The sequence below is a fragment of the Schistocerca cancellata genome, chromosome 4 (assembly GCF_023864275.1).
Source record: "Schistocerca cancellata isolate TAMUIC-IGC-003103 chromosome 4, iqSchCanc2.1, whole genome shotgun sequence".
Lineage (NCBI taxonomy): Eukaryota > Metazoa > Arthropoda > Insecta > Orthoptera > Acrididae > Schistocerca > Schistocerca cancellata.
Genome location: NC_064629.1, coordinates 82,569,896 through 82,595,490, shown reverse-complemented (window position 1 = coordinate 82,595,490; position 25,595 = coordinate 82,569,896). Strand labels below are relative to the sequence as shown.

Below are 25,595 nucleotides of genomic sequence, written 5' to 3'. Positions count from 1 at the left end.
GGTCTAGACTTTCCATGAATGAAGGTCAATATTCTGTATGCAAGCAGGTGGAAACTTCATCTGTATCATGCTAGGAATCTACAGGGTGGTGCAAAATTGGGTGTTAGAAAGTTTGTGTCTACTACGACGTAATACGGGGTGATATATTCTTGTAAGCCGGCCTCTGTGGCCGAGTGGTTCTAGGCGCTTCAGTCTGGGACCGCGCGACCGCTACGGTCGCAGGTTCGAATCCTGCCTCGGGCATGGATATGTCTGATGTCCTTAGGTTAGTTAGGTTTAAGTAGTTCTAAGTTCTAGGGGACTGATGACCTCAGATGTTAAGTCCCAGAGTGCTCAGAGCCATTTTATATTCTTGTTATCGTACTCGTGGTATAGCAGACGACCTGAAATATAGTAGATAACGTTTCCAACGTTGTTTCCTTCTGCAGCAATGAGTGTGTGGAGCCTTTAACTGAATTCCGTGATGACTTTCTTAAGAATTATCATTTTCGGCTGCACAAGTCATTTGGCGGCATCGTGCAATCGGAACAAATTCGTGTTCCCGGACTTGTCTGTATTGATCTTGTGTGACGGGTTCCTCGATAAAAATGGACTCAATAATGCATTGTGCATAGACTGTGCATCAAACAATGACTTTTTGTAGATGTGTAGCAACAGCTCGAACTTGTGGGTCCACAGTACTGCTGTTCCAATGTTAATGCTCCCTTTCTGAAATGTCAATTGAGACAAAAGGGTGCGAGCTATAGGAATTTCAGAGCAAAAATACAGCGGTATCACAAGGGGAATCATTTACAGCGTACGATTAAAGCACAGTATACAAACGCTTTCTAACACGCATTTTGCGCCACTCTGCATTCCTACTTCAGCTGGGGTAAGTAGCACAGTAGAGTAGCCCTGTTCTACAGATGGGGTCCTCACAAGATATGATTATACGTCCTGATGTTACGTAAAGAAACAATTTTGAGACTACACCATCGCCAATTACTTTCTCGACAAACAAAACAAGCACAATTCGTTTAAACTCTGTGACGAAACATATTCATCGAGCCGGAGACGAATTCAGGTTCCACCTAGATGTTATCTGCGCTGCCGAAGGGGGACACACTGCAGATTTGTAAAACTTCGAATCTGAGCGAACTCTCAATAATCTGCATAATATTCGTCATTAGCTCCAGTTTTGAAATCTCACCTTACAAAACTGAACACACCACCCTGTATTTCAAACAAATTTTCTCGTTGCTTATTCAAATGTGCAGATTATTGTTCAGAGGCCTCACTACGGGAAATTTCACAGCACCCGCGAATAAATCTACATTTTACTTAATTTTCTCGTACTGATATGTACTTTCTAATCAATATCTCCGAAAGGAAATATTGGAAACAATAACTAATACTTCAAATGAAGGAAATCGGTAACGATTTACGTTTTATTACAAGAAATTAGCAAATTTATGTCCATAATGCCTTCTCCCCTAGTCATGCAAAATAAGATCTAAACAAAGTCCTAGGTAAAACGGCAAATTTTATCAATTCTCAGGAAAGTGAGATCATCAATAATAGAAAAAAACTAGCGATTCGTTTAAGAATGTTGAAAATCCCTTTACGAATGGCGACAGATAAAGAGAAATAATTAACTGAATGAGATTGCTAGAAATAACAGAAGTAAGATTAGTAAGCTAAATAAGCTAGCAATGCAATAGGGAAGATGTTTTCATCTACTTACGGTTGAGTCTGAATGTAAAGAAAAAAAATTGTCAAACAGATTTGGCTCTGAGCACTATGGGACTTTAGATGTGAGGTGATCAGTCCTCTAGAACTCAGAACTACTTAAACCTAACTAACCTAAGGACATCACACACATCCATGCCCGAGGCAGGATTCGAACCTGCGACCGTAGCGGTCGCGCGGTTCCAGACTGAAGCGCCTAGAACCGCTCGGCCACTCCGGCCGGCGTCAAACAGGTTTGATTTAGGCTACAATTCTCATACTGACAATTCCGGCGCGTAAGTTTGAAATTTGGCTCAAAGGTGTCTACAACCTTCCTCCGTAATTGTGCAAAAATGTGGTGCCCTGGGACGTCACCCTCGGGCTCAGCGACGCCTCAAACAGCCGACTCATGGAAAAAAAGGTCCACAGGTCAGAAGTTCATGTGGGCTGCAAGGTGGGTTAATGGTGTCATATTGGCACCACAGTTCTATCGAACACCAACCGTGCACTCGTCATACGATGGCAAGGCGTCACACCCTCTCTCACTCCTTTCTTTTGACGCCTTTGCGATGGAGGTCAGAACCGCGAAACACAGCATTAAAATCACGCGGTTTTCTTGCGGTGGGCCAGTGAAACATTTAATATACACCGCTGCTAAGAATCGACACAAAAACGCCTCAGGAGTGAACGAAATCACCCCTTCGCTTCAGGCGTCGATTCTCATACATTCTGCGATCGGAAACTACAGTTCGCAGTGCGATACGCGACAGGACGACTTTCTCGACAACGTTCGACAATGCCACTCGCACATGCGTATATACCTGGCAGAATCTTTGAAAGATATTCTTCCTTGCGGCTGCCTTAGCGCCTGAATGCAAGAGAATACCACCTTGAAGAGAGGTAGGAGTCAAAGGAGCTGCCTAACCCTCCGGCGCTAGAGTAGCCGTGAGGCCGAATGTGTTTGTCGAAGTTTCTGACTGGTACATTTGTAACATGCTCAACTACGGTACGTAGATGGCACCGAAGGTGTTGCCGAAATAAGGGCTCTCAGAAGAACTCTTTGCTATTTTATTCGCGCACATCTTAATGTCGTCATATCACTGGCTATCCTGGATGGTCCAACTTGTACATTTTGTGATGAGACGTGGTCGTCCAATACCACTCGTTATTTCACCATCCTTACAGGTGCTCACGACATTAGTACGCCAGCCACAGCGCCACAACAATGTGCCCTTCGTCAAAACCGCTTATATCAGTGCATTTCAGCATTTGCGACCCGTATCTTCGCTATAATGACTGCCCTTCCGTCCCTCTTCCGCTTACATTCCTTCCCTGCCGCGTCACGTGCCCTACCACCGACAGGAGGCATTCGACCTCACGGTGGGCAGTGGTCATAACGTTTTGGCTTATCAGTGTATATTGACAGTAGTATTAAACGTGTGAGGACTCCTTTATATTTTTATCGATGTGAATGTGTTACGAATGACGTGCTGAGCTATATGTCCCACAAGTTCTGTTCTGAATCCGGTCGCAAAATTCTGATCAGATACTTAGTTCGTATTCTGCTCATCAAATGACAGCGTGGAAGTGTTCTGAATGTCTTCCGGGAGTCGAGGAGCACAAAAGCTACCCGAACGTCGTTGCGTATAGCGCTCTGAATCTTACGGTCCGGCAGCGCGTACTGGCAACTGGTGCCGAAGTCATCGAGAAGAAGAAATGCTCGAATGCGAGAGGAGTTGGCTGCGAGCGGGATGGGCGGCGAGCGGCAGTTCCAGCCGAGTAAGAGTGGGGCCGCGCTCGACCGGTTTGCTTCCTGGTCGCGATACGCATCTGCAGCGCTGCGCTCATTTGGCGCTCGGGGACTGCGCCGCTCCGTTCAAAATGCCACCTTCTCCACTGAGACACCCTGGCCCTTATGCCACCCGTCCGACCCTCCGGAAACAATACTGACCAGTCACACACGCTAGTCACGTTACCGATAGCTCTACGACATCTAGCGCTCTTCGAGAATACGAGACTAGAGTGACAACTACCGCGACACCTTTCTCGGAGAAACTGCTACGACTCGTTTTGTCTCGGAACAATAGGAATGAAGACACATTCCGTCGGTGGCTATAAAATAAGTCACGAATTCCTTTGGGTTTTACGGCATTCTCTCCAGATTCCGCTGAGTAGTTTTTCCTTCGTTCGAAGTTTTTGGACGATCGTTAGAAAATGCGACATTCTTCTTTGCGATAACTACCTCCCATTTAAATGCTCGTACAAAATATAATGCACATCGCAACCACATATTCTTAATTCTCGCTTATTCCTAAACGTGTTTTTTAGTCATTTACCAATACCTCACAGCGGCACAACGTTCACAAAAATCCTACATCGACACTAATATTTTTGCACGCTACATCACCGTAAAGGATACAAATGACAAACGAATATCATTCAGAACGACTGCGGAGGATTACCGTGCATATGAGAAGGATGATTAAAGTAAATACGATTTCTGACTCGCTGTGAAGCCTCCACAAGCTGCAGGCCGAGGCTCTTCTGAGACAACACACTCGCATTAGGGAAGACGGCCATTTAAATCCCCCCTCTGGCCGGCCAGATTCCCCCAAACTGGCAAACACCGGAATGTTTCCTTTGAAAATGATAAGGCAAAGTTCCTTCCCCAGTCCGACCACACGCTCGTTCTCAGCTGACCTAGTCATTAAACCCTTATCTTCTTTCTTCAAAAGCTCTAAACGCCGTGCCAAGGCAGAAAACTGTGTTTGGATATGTTTCTGGGAATTACCCTGTACGCTGTTTGCACGGGAGACCACGAGGTGTCAACAGATGTTCAGAGCATTTGGAGTCACTATCAAATGTACACAATGCCTCCCCCAATCTATCATTCCCCTACGAAACATGATAGTAAACTGCAATCTTACATGTATAAATAAGTGTATCACTGAAGGAAAATTTGAAAAGGAACTCTTTCGAAAACTTATTTTTCCATTAAGCACTCCAGCGGCGGCGTTCACGTGTTCAGTGCAGTGTGAAGCGTTCGTAATTTACACCCATTTTGAATTCCAGTTTCGAATAGGTTAGTTATACTGTCCGTTACGACCATGCTGGTATCGCCGAGTGCCAGTGACACTTTTCGACCAACATGTCCCGTACGAGTCGAAATGCCACACCCTTTCACAGAGCCCGATCATTCTCACATACAAATACCGCACCGTTATGTACGGAAGTGACATACTGGCGCTTTCTTCACTAAGGCAGGGGTAACACTGACCTTTGCCCCCACAAAGGAAGGAGCGCTGCTAGGGCTGAGTGTACGATATCCGATATGACTGAGGTGCAGTTTTGTTACATCCACACTGTACGTGTTACCAGCTGTCTATCAGAGATCATTTAGCACGAGTGAATATACTTTAGGCAGTATTTACTCAGATAACAACATTCCACAACTGACTGATTATGTTAAAAGATATACTTTTCTCGTGTCACAAAAAGAACTGTCACACGCAGCGTAATTCGCCTGCTGAAACACGTACTGGCTGGACTTAAACTCCCACGTCTGCGCACTCACCGCCGCCACGAAAAAAAATATCGTTAACTATTCCTCGTGAGCGTCTTTTAGTCTCGTGACTTCTATTCGTCCACATTAGTAAAGCTTCAGCTGTCATGGAAATGCTGACATTTTGAGCGTGTTACACTAACATGAATATAGAGATATCATCTGTGGATTTTTGTGCACGGATAGTTTCACTAATGGCTGTAAAATGCCACGCATTATCTCCCAAAACAATTTTAGCAGCAACTTGAAGCTTCACTTACTGGCATGCAAATGTGTAATTACATCTGTAAGAGATTTTTGTCATATGAAAATAGTGTACACTTTTATTTCCCTTAAAACTCTACAATGTCGTAACAGAATTATTTTGATATCTAGTATACGTATTAAACAGCAGCACTTTTCCCCTTTTTTTTTAATTCCCTTACGTACGTCAGTTTTATCAGGAAACAATTATGCGTCTAGAAACAAATACTGTGTCCTATACGATAAGAAATGGTTCAAATGGCTCTGAGCACTATAGGACTTAACATCTGAGGTCATCAGTCCCCTAGAACTTAGAACTACTTAAACCTAAATAACCTAAGGACATCACACATCGATGCCCGACGCAGGATTCGAACCTGCGACCGTAGCAGTCGCACGAAATCGTTTATATAACAGTAGAATATAGGATAAATATCTTTCTGGTTGAGCTGCAGAGTGGAATCTTCATAAAGTGAACGTGACGTTTCTGTTCACTCGCTCGCATAGGAAGTACTGAACCACTTGTAAACGACTTCAGTCGGGGCTCCTACACAGTTTATTGCTTCTGTAGTTTCGATGTCACAACAGAAGGTCTTATTTAATCAAAGAACGAGATTGATTTTGTTCCACACTGCACACGGTGACAGAAGTTGGCCGGACTAGATGACCGCCACACACAGACGTGACACGCCTGGTTTAAAATCAAGCACGTAACTGCAGGACACGTGAGATGCGAACAAAAAACCGATGACGACCCCACGAATTATCTTAGAAAACAGGTTAAAGAGAGTCAAACCTACGTTTATAGCACTTTTAGACTTGGAGAAAGCTTTTGACAATGTTGACTGGAATATAATCTTTCCAAGTCCACAGGTAGTAGTAGTAGTAAAACACAGGGAGCGAAAGTTTATTTACGGTTTGTACAGAAACCGGACTGCAAGACTTTGTCCTGAAAGGACACTCCTCTCTCTCTCTCTCTCTCTCTCTCTCTCTCTCTCTCTATCTATCTATCTATCTATCTTTCCCCTTGGCAAGTTATAGTACCTGGCTGTGAGCTCGCTACTAAAGCACGTCGTCGCAGAAAGAATATTTTCTAGACTGTGCATCCGAAAAGTACTGTATGAAGTAACGAGGTCAGTTTATTCGGCGTGTAAACGAGTTACCTGGAATCATTGCACGACCTTTGGACATGGTTTAAATACAACACCGCATATCCTGCCGTGCTGTAATACACAATGATTCCGACAGAACTACAAAATGCTTCGGTGGCCATTGCTTTGTTGCCGGCAGGCTGTGTTATTTAGCCCGTACTTGGGGACATCGAACCGGCACGTGAGCTGCGCTCAAGCAGCGCCGACACCTTTTTGCCGACACTTTCTCCCCGCTTTCATTTATTTAAGAGCAAAGTTTCTTATTGTTGTCTCGCATCTCAATAGGGCTTTTCTTACACTAGGGCTCCAAATGGGAATTGGTCTTCCGGAGAAAATTTCACCTGCAGTTAATTTCCGGCGCAGCGCAGATTGAATCGCTCGTTTTCACCGTAATCCCTCCCTCACACACACACACACACACACACACACACACACACACACACACACACACTTTCTGAAAGGAACAAAACTATTAAGTGAAAAGAAACAGAATGGATCTGGCACCGTTACAGATTTCAATAAAGATCTTCCCGATAGTAAGGCGCAAAGCGAAACTCGTTTTGTCTCGAGAATCGATCACGTAGTCGATTTGGCTCGCCCATTATAGTCTATATCGAAACGTGATGAGGAAAATAAAGGCCGACGGCAGTTAGTTAAGCGCATTTTAGAGTGTTATTTACGAACATTAATCGTACATTTAAAAGCACGATAGCAACAGGTAGAGCACGGTGCTCGGTGGCCGCTGCATCTGCCCTACTTTAAGGTACAGAATGCCTCTTTCGTGTTTCCCGATCACGGTCCTCCGATCTACCGTACCAGCGTAATTCCATCTGCAATTTGCAATTCTTTTGCAGTAAATGTTTTCGTCGTCAACAGCGGCTACATTCGACATACCTATAGTCCTGTAGGAAATTCAGTTTCACACAATAACGTCGTCTTTTTCGCCAGTGCTCACAACCAAACCAGAAATATTTTCCTGATTTCGACAATAGATTCCTCTGAAGAATAACCGTGTTTTCCAGGACTAGCATTTCCGCGCCAATGAAATTCCGGAACTTTAATTCTACATTCATGTACACACCCAGGTATCGGTAGAGAATATTTCGTGGTACTGTTACGCTTATCCTGTCAGACATGTTTCATGAATGGGCCGCGCGGGATTAGCCGAGCGGTCTGGGGCGCTGCAGTCATGGGCCGTGCGGCTCGTCCCGGCGGAGGTTCGAGTCCTCCCTCGGGCATGGGTGTGTGTGTGTGTGTGTGTGTGTGTTCGTCCTTAGGATAATTTAGGTTAGGTAGTGTGTAAGCTTAGGGACTGATGACCTTAGCAGTTAAGTCCCATAAGATTTCACACACTTTTTTTTTCCCCATGAATGGAAGAAGGGGAAAACGATGTCGAATGTCTCGCATACGTACTGCAGTCTTCCTCATCTTTTCGGTATTATCTTCCCTCGAAGAGGGAGAATTATTTCAGTGGTCCAGAAACGTAAACGGTTGTCTGTTGCTGGCTGCTCACGGTCGCCGCAGCACTGACGCAATCATCGGGGCACTGCACTCAAAGTATTCCGATATTTACCAAGTAGCTCCTCAAAAAAGGAAGACTGCACATTACCAGAGGTGTACGTCGTACGTCTTCAGTTCGAACTACATCCAAGCGAGATGCCAGAAATTTGTTTACATACCATAGCTAGCGAATATAGGCTTCGTTTTTGTAAAGCGGTCCGCTTTGGTAGCTGAGTGGTCGACGTGGACAACAGGGATCCGGGTACTGCACGGTACTTCTCCTTGGTGGGTGCACTCAGCCCTGAGCGCAGCAGATCTGCTAACCCGGGGATCCGCACACCTCGATACCACATCCACATCATGGATGACACGGAGGTCGGTCGGACTCGATTGCTTTTTCTAAACAGAATAAACTCCTTTTAATGAAATAAACTCCTTAGCTGAGTGGTCAGTGCGTCTGATTGCCATGCAGCGGGTCCAGGTTTGAATCCCGGCAGGGCGGAAGATATTCTTCGCTTGGCGACTGGGTGTTGTGTTGTCATGATCATCATCATCATCATCATCATCATAATATCATTATCGTAGACACGCAAGTCGCCCAGTGTGGCGTCAACCGAAAAGACTTGCAAGTCGGCAGCCGAACTTCCTTAGGTGGGGACTTCCATTTCCAGTGGAGTTCAGAGAAAACTGCGGAGTGCTTAGATTTAAAAACAGTGCACGAAAAGTAGAGTGCACAGTGAAAATTACCTACCAGCTGAACCCAAGAACAGGAAGAAAAAAAAAAAAAAAACACCGAGGAATAAAATCGTAAGAAAGATGACTGGTTGAATTTGGGTACCGAAGCGTCAGTTTTATGCTTGACAGCTCTCTAGCATTGTACATCGTTGCTGAAGAGCATACCGTTGCAGTCTGAGAAACATCCGCTCACACAAATCGAGTCCGTGGTGCCTTGAATGAATAAGCTACAATCATCAGTTTCTGTAGAGAAGAAGAAGCAGATGTGAGGCACCTGTATGTATATCCCCTCCCCCCCCCCCCTCCAAAACATCTCCCTCCCACCCTGGAGTCAAGGACCAGCACTAGCTTCACAAAACAAACTACCACACTCATCGCCAAGCCAGAAGAACGCAGTAATGTGCTACTGAGGCAGTCAAAAGACACACATTAACTGAACGAAGCTCTGGCTGCAAGCCAAGAGCTACCATACCGTACGTGGAAATCCTTGAATCAGCTAGGGACAGGAGTCACAAGACAAAGAGGCAACGTCGTAAAACTGATCTACGAAGATAATTTACGAGAAAGTGGAGGAGGTCAAATGAAAGAAAACTTAAAGACTTTACTTATGAGAACGACTGTGTATTTCAAGTCTACGAACACTACATTAGTATTGTTCAGGATCACACACGAGCGATGCGACATCTGCAAAAATCCGACGCCTTGGGTTCACTGTCATTGATCATCCTCTATTCAGCCCGGACTTGGAGCCATCCGATTTTCATCTGTTTCCAAACTTTAAAGAACGCCTTCGAGGACTTCCCTTTGATAGTGACGAAGCGGTGCAGGCAGAGATGAGGTTGTGGTTCCCTCAACAAAATCAAACATTCTACAGTTACGGTATCAACAAACTGGTCTCTCGTTGGGATGACTATGTTGAGAAAGAAATATGTATACATGAAGAATACAGATGTAGAATGTATGTTTTATTTAAAAAGCTGAGGTTTCACATAAAAATCTAGCGACGTAAGTCTTCAGCAAGCCCTCGTAGAATAGTTTCCCGTAATTTTTGTGTATCGTTTCTACTTTAAATGCGAACATGTATCATTTCTTTATAATGATTTTTACCGTGACTATTCTTGATATCAAAATGAAACAACAAGTTTAAAGTCATTCTCAAAAATTCGACGAAATTATTGGGAAAAAGATCGTAAATCCACTCCCTTCACACAAGAAAATAAGCCCTTGCACATAACAAAGACTAAATTAAATACAAATAATGCAAAAATTGTAAAAGCTGACATGAGCAATAGAATTCTAAATCGTCGACAGAGTAACATACAGAAAGAAATGTTTTAATAGTTCTTCCAAGCCAACAATATAATACACAAACATAAAGACCCAACAGCCAGAATCCAAAAGGTGAGTAAACACATTTCAAATAAAATAAACTTCCTGCTCACAATTCCAGACACGACACAGGAAACACTGTGGCAATGAGTTCCCAAGTAACCTCCCTCAGGTCACAACCAAAAACCCACAAAATCCGAAGTCCTATCAGACCTGTAGTGAACCGTAAGAACCGTTCAATATTGACACTCAACAAAAGGCTCTTCAAAATCCTAAACAAAACATACATATTCAATAATAATAAAAGACACAGAAACAACAGAAATTACATAAGATGTCAAAAACATAAAAATTTCAGATGGAGCCATACTTGCCTCATTTGACATATCGTACCTATTCCTCTGTATCAATAGAGCCTACACTACTGATAGAAAACGGCAAACTACAAAAAAGAGAGAAAAACACACACACACACACACACACACACACACACACACACACACACACACACACACACAATGAAACTAATTGACCTTCTAGGACACACACACTCACAAAACTAATTCAAATTCGACAATCTCCACAAGTGGACCGATGGCGTGGCAAAATGATCAAACCTGTCAGGAATGTTAGCTGTAATTTTTACAAACAACATAGGAGACAGTTCTGAATTCCGACCACCACACCCTCAAAAACATTTATTACTACGCCGAGCGGAGTGGCCGCGCGGTTTGAGGCGCCATGTCACGGATTGAGCGGCCCCTCCCGCCGGAGGGGTGTGTATTGTTCTCAGTAAGTTACTTATGTGTATGTCTAGGGACCGATGACCTCAGCAGTTTGGTCCCTTTGGAATTCACACACATTTGAACATTTATTACTACAGATATGTAGACGATACAACAATTTTAATCAGTGGCACAGAAGATGACATCAGTGAAGTAAACCAGTTGTTCAACAGCTTCCTGTACAAGTTCGGGCAACCCGTGCGCATTCGCACAAACGAAGGTCAATGGCCGGGTAGCCTTTAATGGTATCTGGTCTTTCGAGAACAGTTACTATTGCCATATATATATTTAAAGGCTAACCGGCCATTGACCTTCGTCTGTGCGAATGCGCACCGATTGCCCGAACTCTTATGGGAATCGTCACCTTAGTGGGCGCGAGTAATGAGTGGATGGGCAAATATCTATTAGGTACATTACGTATGTAGATTGTGGACATTTGGGAATGTGGGTCTCACGGGGAGCGTGCAAGGGACAAGTCCCTGCAGTCACGCTATTCGTCTGTGTCCTCGATGGCTCAGATGGATAGAGCGTCTGCCATGCAAGCAGGAGATCCCGGGTTCGAGCCCCGGTCGGGACACACATTTTCAACTGTCCCCATCGAGGTATATCAACAACAGCTGTTGGCACCTGAGGGTTTCAATTAATTATCATTTACGATCTAAACATCCTCGAAGTGTTACAAAATACAGACATCAAAGAAAAATAGCCCGAGTCATTCCGAAAAGGCAAAAATAATGTTTACACAAAAACACACTGGGTCTATTTCAAATGACATTTACAATAGTCTCATCTCTGCTTTTAATAATAGCATCTATTATTATCAAATTTACTTACTTACTCACACGGGAGGGAGGGAGGGAGAGAGAGAGAGAGAGAGAGAGAGAGAGAGAGAGAGAGAGAGAGAGGAGATATTGTCTCCACCTCCCACTTCATATTTACCATAAATTGTCACTATCATTTATTATTGTTAATTGTTATCAACGTCATTATTACTACTGTTTACAGACGGCTGTAATGTGTACAAAGTATTGAGCTACGTAAACTTGACAAATATGAATCTCCCACTGTCAGAGATATCTACACTTACATTTCTGTACATCTATGCTACCAAATACAGACACAAAGCTTAGAGACTTGCTCCAAAATAGATAGTTTCTTTTTTTAGTTTTTTTTTTTGCTATGTGCTGTTTTCACTTATTATATTGCAGGCAATATCTTTGCTCCCTTCATGTTTATAAAGTGAACCAAAGTTCATCAGAGAGAAGGGTCAGGAGTGCCCCAGGGAAGAGTGATATATACGTATATATGATTTGACGGACAGGGTGAGCAGGAATTTACGGCTGCCTGCAGATTACGCTGTGGTCTATGGAAAGGTGTCGTTGTTGAGCGACTGTTGGAATATACAAGATGACTGTCACAAAAGTTCTAGCAGATCTAATGAATGGCAGCTTGCTCTAACTGCGGACGAGTAGGGAAAAAGAGTCCTGTAACTTTCGAATACAACGTTTGGAGAGTGCAGCTTGACACAGTCTCTCCGATTAGATATCTAGGCGTAACGTTGCAAAGCGATACGAAATTGAATGAGCACGTCAGGTTGGTAGAAGGGAAGGCGAGTGCTTGTCTTCGTTTTACTGGGAGAATTATGTGAAAGTGTAGCTCATCCATAAAGGAGACGGATTACAGAACGCTAGTTGACCCATTCTTGAGTACTGTTCGAGGAAGCAATTCAGAGGCGTGCTGTCGGATTTGTTTCCGGTAGGTTCGATCGGCACACAAGTATTAGGGAGATACTGCGTGAGCTCAAATAGGAATCCCTGGGGGGGGGGGGGGGGGGGGGGGGGGGGGAAGACGATGCTCTTTCCACAAGGCAAATTTAGGGAACCGGCATTTGAAGCCTACTGCAAAACGATTCTACTGCCACCAAACTACGTTTCGCGTAAGGGCCACGAAGATAAGATGCAAGAAATTAGGGATCATACGGAGGCTTTCAGATAGTCGTTTTCCACCGCTCTATTTGCGAGTGGAACAGGAAAGGAAAAAACTAGTAGTGGTACAAGGTACTCTCAGTAATGCACCGCACGGTGGTTTTAGGGAACGTATATAGATGTAGAACATACTTGTATTCACGAAGGACATCTAGTATATTTCTCGTTATTTTAATGTTACAGTAAGAATCTAAAATTTATCTATCTTAACGGAGTGGTCATGGTGCAATGTTTCTTTAAAAAAAAACTGTTCACATTAGTCGGGAAGGTGAGCAATTGACCTCAATGCGCAAAACAAATATGTGAGGTTATTATTACATTATGAGAAGTAAAATATTGCATTAAATGAGCCACTTCAACAAAGGAGAGAATATCGTCGGCTACACCAACTGTTTTCGGAATAAGAGGTTAAACATGATGTGATACCAAGAATCGATAACAGATGTTACTGATAGGGCTCACAATGTTATAAACTTAGGAATAAGCCTTTTCATCGGGAATTATATTCGTAATCGCTAATTAATAACTAAAACGCAGTATTTTCTGTTTGCTTGCGTCCACAATGTTGCCTTGTTGTAGCAATAACATTTTTCTCCTGTACTGTCAATAGAAGTATTTATTCACAAAGGAATAAACACACTTTATAACGGCCAGGTGGAGAACTTAATATCTGAACTGCGCAGCACTTACACAGCGATTTAATGAAATTCCCTACAACTGCGTTTCTGAAACGGTTCTAAATTCGTTCCGACGTTACCACACGACTTAGTGCCGCCGCATTCCGAATTTGCGAAGTAGATTTAACCTAGAATTGTGTCCATGTCGCGCAGGACGATCTAGTGGGCGTTCGTTCGCTGCAGACCACCACTCCCTGATTCACCGCACCCCGTATCCGTGGATCTCCTTCCGCTCACCTCATTCCCAATATTTCTTGATGTTAGCTGCTGTGTCATTTCGACCTTTATTCTTCCGGCATCAGTAATAACTAAAGAACCCAAAACGCTCAAATGGTTAGTGAGAGATGTTTGACAGTTCGTCACAACTATGGAGAAGAGACGCGACCTTGGCCTGTTTGGAACATCCTTCTGGTATTCGCCTTCACTGATTTCGGGACATCGCGGAATACCAAAATTAGGATGGCCGGACACGGACTTGAGCCCCACTCCTCGTGAATTAAGAGTGTAGTAGTCGCGGTTTCCAGTCGTACGGTGGCAGCGTGCAAGATTAGCATCCGCTACAGTTCTTACACTCCGATTAAAACAAGTTTTTGTTCTACGTTCGTCACGCGCCGCTACGGTGTTGCCAAATCGGCTGTTTGCGGCGCCTCGGACAAACATGTTCCGACGCATTTTTGTTCGCTGCGACCGGCAATAACTAAATGGGCCATCGGAAGTGCCCTATAGCAGAGCGTGTACACAGGCGGACCATCTCGCAAGTTAACTGGCGGTTCCTTGTCGCCGAACGCTAAAGGCGGACAATAGGCCTGTATGATTTGAGGAACTAAGAAGGCGTAGGGAGTGAAGTGTAAACTATCGGACTGAACAGAATACCAGCATTAACGTTCCGCCAACGAGACCATTGTTGCGTTACTCGGACTATATATTTATTCGCAATTTGCATCGAACTATCAAAACACTAGCTTCTGAGATCCGCACTTATTGATGCTACAAGTTTTTCATTGTAACTTCGACTCAATTTACACGTATTCGGACCCTTACCGTTGTTGTTTGTCCTTTATGACATACTATAGTATGGACATCATCTACGTCATTATTTTAACCCTTTTATGAATCAGCGGTCATTCTTTTTATCGCCGATCTCTGTTTCCCATATAATTGATTCAAATTTAAGATTTTATTAGTCAAATTTTGTAGAGACGAGAAAATAAAAATTACCACTATCTGTGTGATGTTCAAAACGCACCCTTTCACGTCACTTCGGACGGATTGTCGATTACAGCACGATTTTTATCCGGTTTACAATGAGGTGACAAAAAGCCATAGCAAAGGGATGCACACATACAGATGGCAGTAGTATCACGTACACAAGCTACAAAAGGGCAGTGCATTGCGGAGCTACCATTTTTTACTTAGGTGATTGATGGGAAAGAGGGTCCGGCGTGATTATGGCCGCGTGACGGGAACTAACAGATTTTCAACGCGGAATGGTAGTTGGAACTAGACGCATCGGACATTCCATTTCGGACATCGTTACGGAATTCGGTATTCCGAGAATCACAGTGTCAAGGGTATGCCGAGAATGCCAAATTTCAGGTATTAACTCTCACCACGGACAACGTAGTGGCCGACGGCCTTCACTTAACGACCGAGAGCAGCGGCGTTTGCGTAGAGTTGTCAGTGCTAACAAACAAGCAGCACTGCGTGAAATAACCGCAGAAATCAATGTGGGACCTGTCCGTTACGGCAGTGCGGCGAAATTAGGACGACCGACGCGAGTGCTTTTGTTAACAGCACGACAGCGCCTTTCCTGGGCTCGTGACCATATCGGTTGAACCCTAGACGCCTGGAAAACCGTGGCCCGATCAGATGAATCCCGATTTCAGCTGACGGTAGGGACCGAGTGTGGTGCAGGCCCGACGAAGCCACGGACCGAGGTTGTCCACAAGAGGGGGCCGTGTTTGCACGGAATGAACCCAGTCCGAGTGAACCAATCATTGACTGCAAATGGCTATGTTCGGCAACTCTCAAACATTTTGCAGCCATTCGTGGACTTTATGTTCCCAGACAACGATGTCATGTCACCGGCGATTCATTTGAAGAACGTTCTAGACAGGTCGAGCGAATTATTTGGCCACCCAGATCACCCGACACGAGTACCATCGCGCACAAAATGCTGCACCGACAATTATGAGCGGCTACGAGGCAGCACGGCTCAGTATCTCTGCAGGGGACTTGTCTACTCCACGGCACTATGCCACGCAACCATATGAGGAGGTATCCCGTGACTTTTGTACAACAAATAAGCAAACCTCATTTTCAGTATACCTAGTTCCGAGCAGTACATAGAACTGATTATCTGCTAGTGGGCAGACCGCGGCAGGCGGAGGAGAGCGTGGCCGGCGATGTACACTCCTGGAAATGGAAAAAAGAACACGTTGACACCGGTGTGTCAGACCCATCATACTTGCTCCGGACACTGCGAGAGGGCTGTACAAGCAATGATCACACGCACGGCACAGCGGACACACCAGGAACCGCGGTGTTGGCCGTCGAATGGCGCTAGCTGCGCAGCATTTGTGCACCGCCGCCGTCAGTGTCAGCCAGTTTGCCGTGGCATACGGAGCTCCATCGTAGTCTTTAACACTGGTAGCATGCCGCGACAGCGTGGACGTGAACCGTATGTGCAGTTGACGGACTTTGAGCGAGGGCGTATAGTGGGCATGCGGGAGGCCGGGTGGACGTAGCGCCGAATTGCTCAACACGTGGGGCGTGAGGTCTCCACAGTACATCGATGTTGTCGCCAGTGGTCGGCGGAAGGTGCACGTTCCCGTCGACCTGGGACCGGTCCGCAGCGACGCACGGATGCACGCCAAGACCGTAGGATCCTACGCAGTGCCGTAGGGGACCGCACCGCCACTTCCCAGCAAATTAGGGACACTGTTGCTCCTGGGGTATCGGCGAGGACCATTCGCAACTGTCTCCATGAAGCTGGGCTACGGTCCCGCACACCGTTAGGCCGTCTTCCGCTCACGCCCCAACATCGTGCAGCCCGCCTCCAGTGGTGTCGCGACAGGCGTGAATGGAGGGACGAATGGAGACGTGTCGTCTTCAGCGATGAGAGTCGCTTCTGCCTTGGTGCCAATGATGGTCGTATGCGTGTTTGGCGCCGTGCAGGTGAGCGCCACAATCAGGACTGCATACGACCGAGGCACACAGGGCCAACACCCGGCATCATGGTGTGGGGAGCGATCTCCTACACTGGCCGTACACCACTGGTGATCGTCGAGGGGACACTGAATAGTGCACGGTACATCCAAACCATCGTTCTACCATTCCTAGACCGGCAAATGAACTTGCTGTTCCAACAGGACAATGCACGTCCGCATGTATCCCGTGCCACCCAACGTGCTCTAGAAGGTGTAAGTCAACTACCCTGGCCAGCAAGATCTCCGGATCTGTCCCCCATTGAGCATGTTTGGTTCTGGATGAAGCGTCGTCTCACGCGGTCTGCACGTCCAGCACGAACGCTGGTCCAACTGAGGCGCCAAGTGGAAATGGCATGGCAAGCCGTTCCACAGGACTACATCCAGCATCTCTACGATCGTCTCCATGGGAGAATAGCAGCCTGCATTGCTGCGAAAGGTGGATATACACTGTACTAGTGCCGACATTGTGCATGCTCTGTTGCCTGTGTCTATGTGCCTGTGGTTCTGTCAGTGTGATCATGTGATGTATCTGACCCCAGGAATGTGTCAATAAAGTTTCCCCTTCCTGGGACAATGAATTCACGGTGTTCTTATTTCAATTTCCAGGAGTGTAAATTGCACGGTGGACCCTGAGCGCACGACGTGGGCCGTACCGGCAATCTGCACGCAGGAGCCTCTTCTGTGTATCACATCTCTCGTTCTAGCATAAGAGGCCTGTCTCAAAGAAATGTAGACTCGTCCAAAGCTGGCTTCTCAGCAAAAATGTTTAGCTGCTATGACGGTCTACATTGGCTTATGACACTAGTTGGGCCCCGTAATTTGTTTCAAATTTTCCACGTCACGCTCAGTTACAAGCGTACAGACGAACTGTGAACTTTGGGACAGTATGCACTACGTATTCGATCAGTAGTTATGACCACCAGAAAAGGATTGTTTACAGGTTTCGCGTGCAGTCCAGTTACACGGCGGTCACCCTTGGGTTATAAACAAAGGAACAGACAGACCATTTGTATCTCTATATCTCTTTGTGGTTACTGTTAGAAATGGAAACAGATTTTCGCTACCTTGTTGAACGTAAAACGTTCAAAGTAAAACAAAATTAATTTTAAACTTTTTGTTGCAAAATCACCATTTAGTGTCATAGTAGGCAAACAATAAGAACACGAGAAGAAACTGGCAAAAGTAAACAATGAACTGTTCCAAGGTTACGGTTTCAATTTGGAACATACAGTTTACAATCACTAATCATTTCATGAGATCTATTTGAAACCATTTTCTTATTTTTCCTAGACACATCACGAAACTTCCAGAACTCGTAACGCCTACTGCAAATTTTAGTCCTAAATAAGAAGGAAAATCGGGTTTAAAATTTAATAAATTTAAATCAGAAGTACATCTTCGTTAAGTGGTTTCATTTCGAAGTCGCTCATAACTTCATTAGTATTGATTCATTTACGTTGCAATAAGTTACGATAATTTTACTTTCACTCTCGATGACATCCTCAATATGACTATAAAACAAACAGGTGTCAATCTCCTACGGAGTGGCCGCGCGGTTAGAGGTGCCTTTTGACGGATTGCGCGGCCCCTCCCGTCGGAGGTTTGAAACTTCAGAAGTTTGGTCACTTAGGGATACACACACATTTGAACATTTTGCTACAATCAAATAGCACAATCTGTACAACGAGTTTTGCTTTGAAGGTGGCGGCCGGTGTGGCCGAGCGGTTCTACGCGCTTCAGTCTGGAACTGTGCGACCGCTACGGTCGCAGGTTCGAATCCTGCCTCGGGCATGGATGTGTGTGATGTCCTTAGGTTAGTTAGATTTAAGTAGTTCTAAGTTCTAGGGGACTGATGACGTCAGCTGTTAAGACCCATAGTTCAGAGCCATTTGAACCTTTGAAGACTATAAGTCACTGCTGCAATGCATTAACAGTAGCTCCGAGTAATATTAGACTTGGGTCTTTTGCAATAGAACCAGTGGTTTCACGCGAAAAGCAGTGGCACTTAAAAAATCGTGGTTTAAGGCACAAACCACTGGTATTTAAAGGGTCAATGCTAAGCCTGACAATTGTTATAGCTGATCGTGTATCGGATGTCCGAGCATCAGTTGTTTTACACAAATTGATCTCTCGAAGGCAAATTATTTCGATATCGCCAGCATGAGGAAGCGAGGCTATCAGTCTCTTCGTAATATTTTTATTAAAGATACAGCAGGATTTCCTTTTGTTATTCGGTGGACTTTAAATAAGGAAAGTGTTCGAGAAGAGTTGATTAAAAACCTTATCTACGATAAACAACGCATATGTTTTACTAGGTTCCCTAGACTGCGCAGAACCAGCGAATTTCTAATAACTGATTGTGAGTGATAGCCTTTACCACAACAAGAGAGAGAGAGAGAGAGAGAGAGAGAGAGAGAGAGAGAGAGAGTGGGTACAGCAATTAGTAAATTAGTTAGCTGTACAGAATGTGGGGCTTTTGCCAGTCTGTACGAATATTCCAACTCAGCAAGTGTATCAGCTTTTGCACCTCTCTTACCGTATAATAAAGACAAAATATAGTCGAATTAAATAAAGGGACCCTGCGGTTAGTCCAATGCTCTTTATTTTTTCTTCTGTCCACACCAAATAAGTCTATCAACGTTGACCAGCGAACCAAAATGTAATAAGCGACCTGATAAACATACTGAAGGGAGAAACTCGGTGGCGTGTTTACGCGGGCCCGAGTACCGATTGTGGTAGATACATCTGGCTGTGATAGCCACAATTTCCGAAGTACGTAATGGAATGTGTACGTGATCAACCAGAAACGGTACTGAAAAATGGCTTTATTGAAAACTGGATTTGGGAGACCACATAAACTAAGCCTGGGTGTGTTACAGCTTCGGTTGACGTGTAGATAAGAGCACGTAAGACGGTGAGAGGGCTGTTAGCCAAGTCACGGGTGGTACGGAAGAAGACGAACTTGTAAATGTGTACCGTAACACGATGGTATCATCATCGATTGGCACCGTGCGAGGTGACGCAGTGGTTAGCACACTGGAATCGCATTCGGCAGGACGACGGTTCAAACGCGCGTTCGACAATCCTGATTTGGGTTTTCCGTGCTTTCCCTAAATCGTTCCAGGCTAATGCCGGGACGGTTCCTTTAAAAGGGCACGACGGACTTCCTTACCTAACCGAGCGCACACGAGGCTCAAACAGCTCTACCCAATGCTCAACAGGGAAAGCACACTGAATAGGAGGGTGTCGAGGTCCTTATACATGACACTGATTAGACCTCTGATGACGTACGCAGCTCCCGTCTGGGGATATGCAGCTCCCACACGACTGCGCCGCCTGCAGATCATACAGAACAAAGTGCTACGAATCATTAGCAATGCTCCACGCTACACACGCACCGTGGATCTTCACCATGAATACCGCCTTGATACCCTCAAGGAAGTATTCAAGAAACACGCCACACGACTATACAGGAACTCGAGACACTCGAACAATCCTTTCATCCTCACTCTGGGAAACTACGATCACAACCACAGGTGGAAACACAAGCGACCAAAGACACTGCTAGCTAGGGCATAACCACCTATGGTAAACTAACATACGCAAACAGCGACAAACGTCGGTAAGCCCCTGCATATCAGCAACACTGACTGGCAACTACCAGCTGCTATTAGAGCCGACCAACAGGCCACAGCAGGGACACCGACGAGCTCGCCCACAGACGCACGAACAATCTCCCAACACTCCCTCACACTGTGCCTCCGGTATATGACCTATCGGACACAAGACCGATAACAAACCTAACTGTTGCAGGTTGCAGGACGCTGAACGAGGACTCTGTACCAGCACCCAGCACCAGCCGCCGAGCAGCACAAACGCACAACGTCGAGGTATCGACATGCGTGATACCCACTACTAACAAAGCCTATCCTTGCACAACCTATCGCAGGCAGCAAGACAACCGCTACTGCTCTTGCCGCCCGACCTAACTTTCGCAGAGGTTTTTTTCCCTTGGCTCTTGCTTTGGCACTTTTTTTCCTCTGCCCTTCAAACCGCTACCCTTCGTCAGATTTCGACCAATCTATCTCCAGATGAGCGCGTATAGTGGTTAATGCTAACCAGACGTACGCAAACATCGCAGTACCCACATCCTGCGACACCTCACTTTAGTGAATACTAACCCTTATGCAGAGATGGCAGTAGACCTTTTGTGTTGGCCATCATGCCGGTGTGGGCGTGGAGGGGCTCCACCTCTATTTAAAAAAAATCCTTACCTAATCCGATGACCTCGCTGTTTGGCCCCCCTCCCCCAAAACATCGATCGGGGGAACCCGGCGAGGTGACGAGCAGATAAACAAGAGAGCGAGACTGTAGATGCCGAACATTTGGTGCTAGTTTCCTTCCGGCGCGGCGGGCTGTGTGAATGGCTGGCGGGCGCTGGCGGCGGGAGGCGTCGTCCTTGAACGGTGCCGGTGCCGGATCTGGCTCTGGCTGCGAGCGCGCCTTTCTCACAGCGGCGCGCACCACGTGGCCGACTGTCCACACTCTGCCCCGTCACTTCGACTCGCCGCCTAATCACGAAATGGCTTTCGTAGAAAATCTAGTCGGCAAATCCACGAATGTGGAAAAATAAACACCTCGTGCAGGGACTGGCAATAAATGGGGATCTGTAGACGTAATGGTGTGATATCTTTTACATATAAACGCTAATAATGGTTCTTAGGAGCTATACGGGGTGATTTCGTGATGACAAAATTTCCGTTTTGATGTATCAATTTGAGGTACGATACCCTGGCCCGGAAACGACGGAGTCGAAAATTAAGCTGAAAATTGTTCGGTTACCTCTGAGAGTGAACATCTGCTACTGCTTTCCATATTACGGTAGGAGGTAATATGTACTAAAACCTGAACAAAATGTCTTCTGACCGTGGGCTCTAAAGTGCATACTTTAGGTGCTATGAGCACTTATTCATCTGTGCTACTGCGAAACACCTCTCTTCCACACAAAAAGTGCGCACAGCTCTTAAGGTATCCATTTTAGAGCCCACGATTATTTGAAATTTTTTTCCTGTTTTGGTCCGTAAGACATTTTCCGCCATAGCCGTGTATTATAAACAGGTGCTCGGTCGTGTTGAAAGAGGCAATCGCCATCCCCGGATTGCTCTTCGACAGTGGGAGCAAGAAGGTGCTTAAAACATCAATGTAGGAATGTGCTGTGATACTGCCACGCGAAACAACAAGGGGTGCAAGCCCCCTCCACGAAAAACACCACCACACCGTAAAACCAACGCCTCCGAATTTTACTGTTTGCATACACACGCTGGTAGACGTCGTTCACCGGACATTCGCCGTACCCACACCCCGCCATCGGATCGCCACACTGTGTACTGTGATTCGTCACTCCACACAACGCTTTTCCACTGTTCAATCGTCCAATGTTTACGCTCCTTACACCGAGCGAGGCGTCGTTTGGCATTTACCGGCAGCCGCTCGACCATGAAATCCAAGTTTTCTCACCTGCCGCCTAACTGTCACAGTACATCCAGTGGATCCTGATGCAGTTTGGAATTCCTGTGTGATGATCTGGATAGATCTCTGCCTATTACACATTACGACGCTCTTCAACTGTCGGCGGTCTGTGTCAGTCACCAGACGAGGTCGGCCTGTACGCTTTTGTGCTGTACGTGTACCTTCACGTTTCCACTTCACTATCACATTGGAAACAGTGGACATAGGGATGTTTAGGAGTGTGGAAATTTTGCGTACAGTCGTATGACACGAGTGACACCCAATCACCTGACTACGTTCGAAGTCAGAGTTCCGCCGAGCGCCCTATTCTGCTCTCTCACGATGTCTAATGAGTACTGAGGTCGCTGATACGGAGTACCTGGTAGTAGGTGGCAGAACAATGCACCTAATATGAAACACGTATGTTTTTGGGGGTGTCCGGATACTTTTGATCACGTAGTGTAGATATATTTGTACGTGTAGTGAGTACGCCCACACACTCTACTTAAGTGTTAATACCTGTTACATCCAAATGACAAGAACACGCAAATCATATCCTTATAGAAATATCCTTTACCGCAATGCACGTGTTTTTGTACCAGTTTTCCTTTGTTTTTAGTTTGTTTCTTTCTTCCGTTTACCTGTGTGTCTATGAACTACTGTTCATAAAACTTTGAAAACTGTAACAGCTATGATTGTGAGTCGTCGCTGAATGTACGCCAGTAAAACAGTTTTTTTTTAAGTATGTTGCATACAACAGATCAGAAAAATGGTACTAGATCACGCAAGAACGGATCCAAGTTTATCAGGTTCCCTCTTTTCATCATCGTACCGCACGGCTGTTATGCCAGCAAATCTTTGTGGCTGAGTTATCAATTTCTTTCCTCTTTTAGTAACACCACTACAGTGCTAGACGTTCAGCATCACTGTGAGATAAGCACCTCTTTCCTCACTTCTATTGACCTCTTCATGCCCGAAAATCAACTCTTCACGCGAATCGCGCGCCAGCGACAATTAATTAAACCTATAATACATACTCCTTGGCCACATTACGCATTTAATGCATCGTTATCGTATACTAAAGGGCATTGGAAAATTAATTCCAAATTACTGTTCGTTAAATGTGCTTCACTACACAATTTTTTTTTCTCCGCATGGGTCAATAGCATCAAAATCACACAGATGAAAGGAAAAACTAAACGAGAAACTTTTACCGCCTCGTTGGCAATGTAATCGCTAGAAACGATCTGAACTTACGCAAATACGGGGAAGTAATAAACGAAGTCTTACTGGAAGCACCATCCCGAATTCGTTTACAGAAACCGTCGTATTCCGTAAGTGTGGCTGGCCAAATTCACGGAGGTGAGGGCGGGGTCGTGGACTCGACGCAAGCTGTGTGCGCGCGCGCTCATAAAACTGCGAGAAGAAAAGAATCGCGACAGCTGGACGCTTCAGCTTCTCTGCCAAACACGTTACTTGTATTGCTGAAAGGAGCACAACAATATGGAATGCCTACGAGGAAACCATTTGTGATGTCCAGTCGATGAAGGGACATGAAAATAACCTGTAAAAGTTCCGAGGGGGGGGGGGGGGGGCGCATCTTCTGAGGTATCTGCTCTTCAGTCACCCATTCGGCCGCATTTAGAGCAGTGAGTCGACAATTTCTCTACCTTGCACGAATATTAAGAGTGGAGGAAGCGTTTTTACGTTCTCGAGTCACATCATTAAGGCCGCCAGCAGAGCGTACGTCACATGTTGAAATGACATGACGAGCATAAATCTTGGGCAATATGCCGTCCACAAATATAAGATTCGTTTGTGCCATGTGTAACAAACTACAATTTACTGAAGTGTAATTCTTACGACAACGGGATTTCGTGTCAAGGGTGATGGCATTTCCGTACTTGTGATGTTTGAGAAATGGGCTGTAACGGTGAAAGTGGGCGGAAAACGTTTCTACTCAAATTAACTGGGAACTGAGATCGGCAACAAAGAATTACGACGGTCGATTCACTGGATGCAACGGAATCAGTCTTTTCGGGCGCAATGCATCAAATTTATGCTCGTAATCCTCTGCCATTCTTTGCATTTCGTTAGAGCCTAATACAACTTAATATGTTATCAACAAAGCCATATATCGTGGTCAGTAGCGGCTCTGTCGCACTACTTCGAGTTACACTGGAGGCTCGCTAACTTAGCTCGCGATAGTGTCTCCGCGTTATGAACGACTCGGTTCTGCTTAGTAGGAAGTCTTCAGCGCGAGCACACACTCAAAAAACCTGCGCACCCAGAAGGGGATGAGGAAACGAAATTAAACTTCACGGATTGCACGGGTATACGATGTTATTTCAGCGATTACAAAATAAGTGTCCAATTTGCACGAAACTTGGGCAGTACGAGCCCACTCATCGATGAGGCGTTGCGCCTCCTCTAGTCCGGATGCACGCGCCGATTCGGTTGTCAAAGGTGTCCGAGACATTGTGTCCTCGCTCGAGGCACGCTGACCGACAGCTGCTGTAACTGGTCCTTCATATCCCGGATACTGCCACTGAGGAGGAGTTGACGTTCCAACTGGTCCGCTACATATCGCATCGCGAACAAGTACGGAGATTTTGCTGGCCACAGGAGTACCTCAGAATCTTGCACACACACACACGCCCCAAGTGTGGGCGAGGAGTATTCTGTCGAAGGCACCTCCTACCACGACGCCACTGCGCCTCTCCGACACGTGAAAAATGGGAGCTGTCGCAAGTGATCGCCATACTCGCCGACGATGGTCATCCGGAGTAGTGCTGAACCGGGATTTTTCGCTGAACACAATGCGGAGCCATCGATTAGCAGTCCGTGCTTCCCCGTCGCGGCAGTCGTGCTGTGCCTACGCACGGGACGGCAACTCCTCAGTCTGGCTGCTGGCGGTGCGGAATGACGGAGACCATTACTTGTTCTCGGATGGTGCGCGCAAATGTGAAGCAGTTACTATCCGCTCGGTGCACATTACTGCGATCCACTCTCGTAGTGGTCGAGTATGCCTGCCCTCGCGTTATCAGGCAGTCCAACATTAGGCCACTTTCACATCTCAATGCCCCACAAATCCGGTTATTGAACGATTTGACGAGCCGGCCAAATTAAATCCGACAATGTGGCCCTTTTAAACTGTGTCAGTTGCTGATAAAACTGTCCGACACGAGTACGTGACATCTGCGG

At 45.8% G+C, this 25,595-nt stretch overlaps 1 protein-coding gene and 1 non-coding gene across 2 annotated transcripts in view; one reads left to right on the top strand and one right to left on the bottom strand.

Moving 5' to 3' along the window:
- Window positions 1-25,595, bottom strand: part of LOC126185209 (neurogenic locus Notch protein) — a 391,153-nt gene that overhangs the window by 84,358 nt on the left and 281,200 nt on the right. The gene's annotated exons all lie outside the window — the stretch shown is intronic.
- Trnaa-ugc (transfer RNA alanine (anticodon UGC)) lies at window positions 11,515-11,589 on the top strand. The gene has a single exon. It is a non-coding gene; the product is annotated as a tRNA-Ala (tRNA).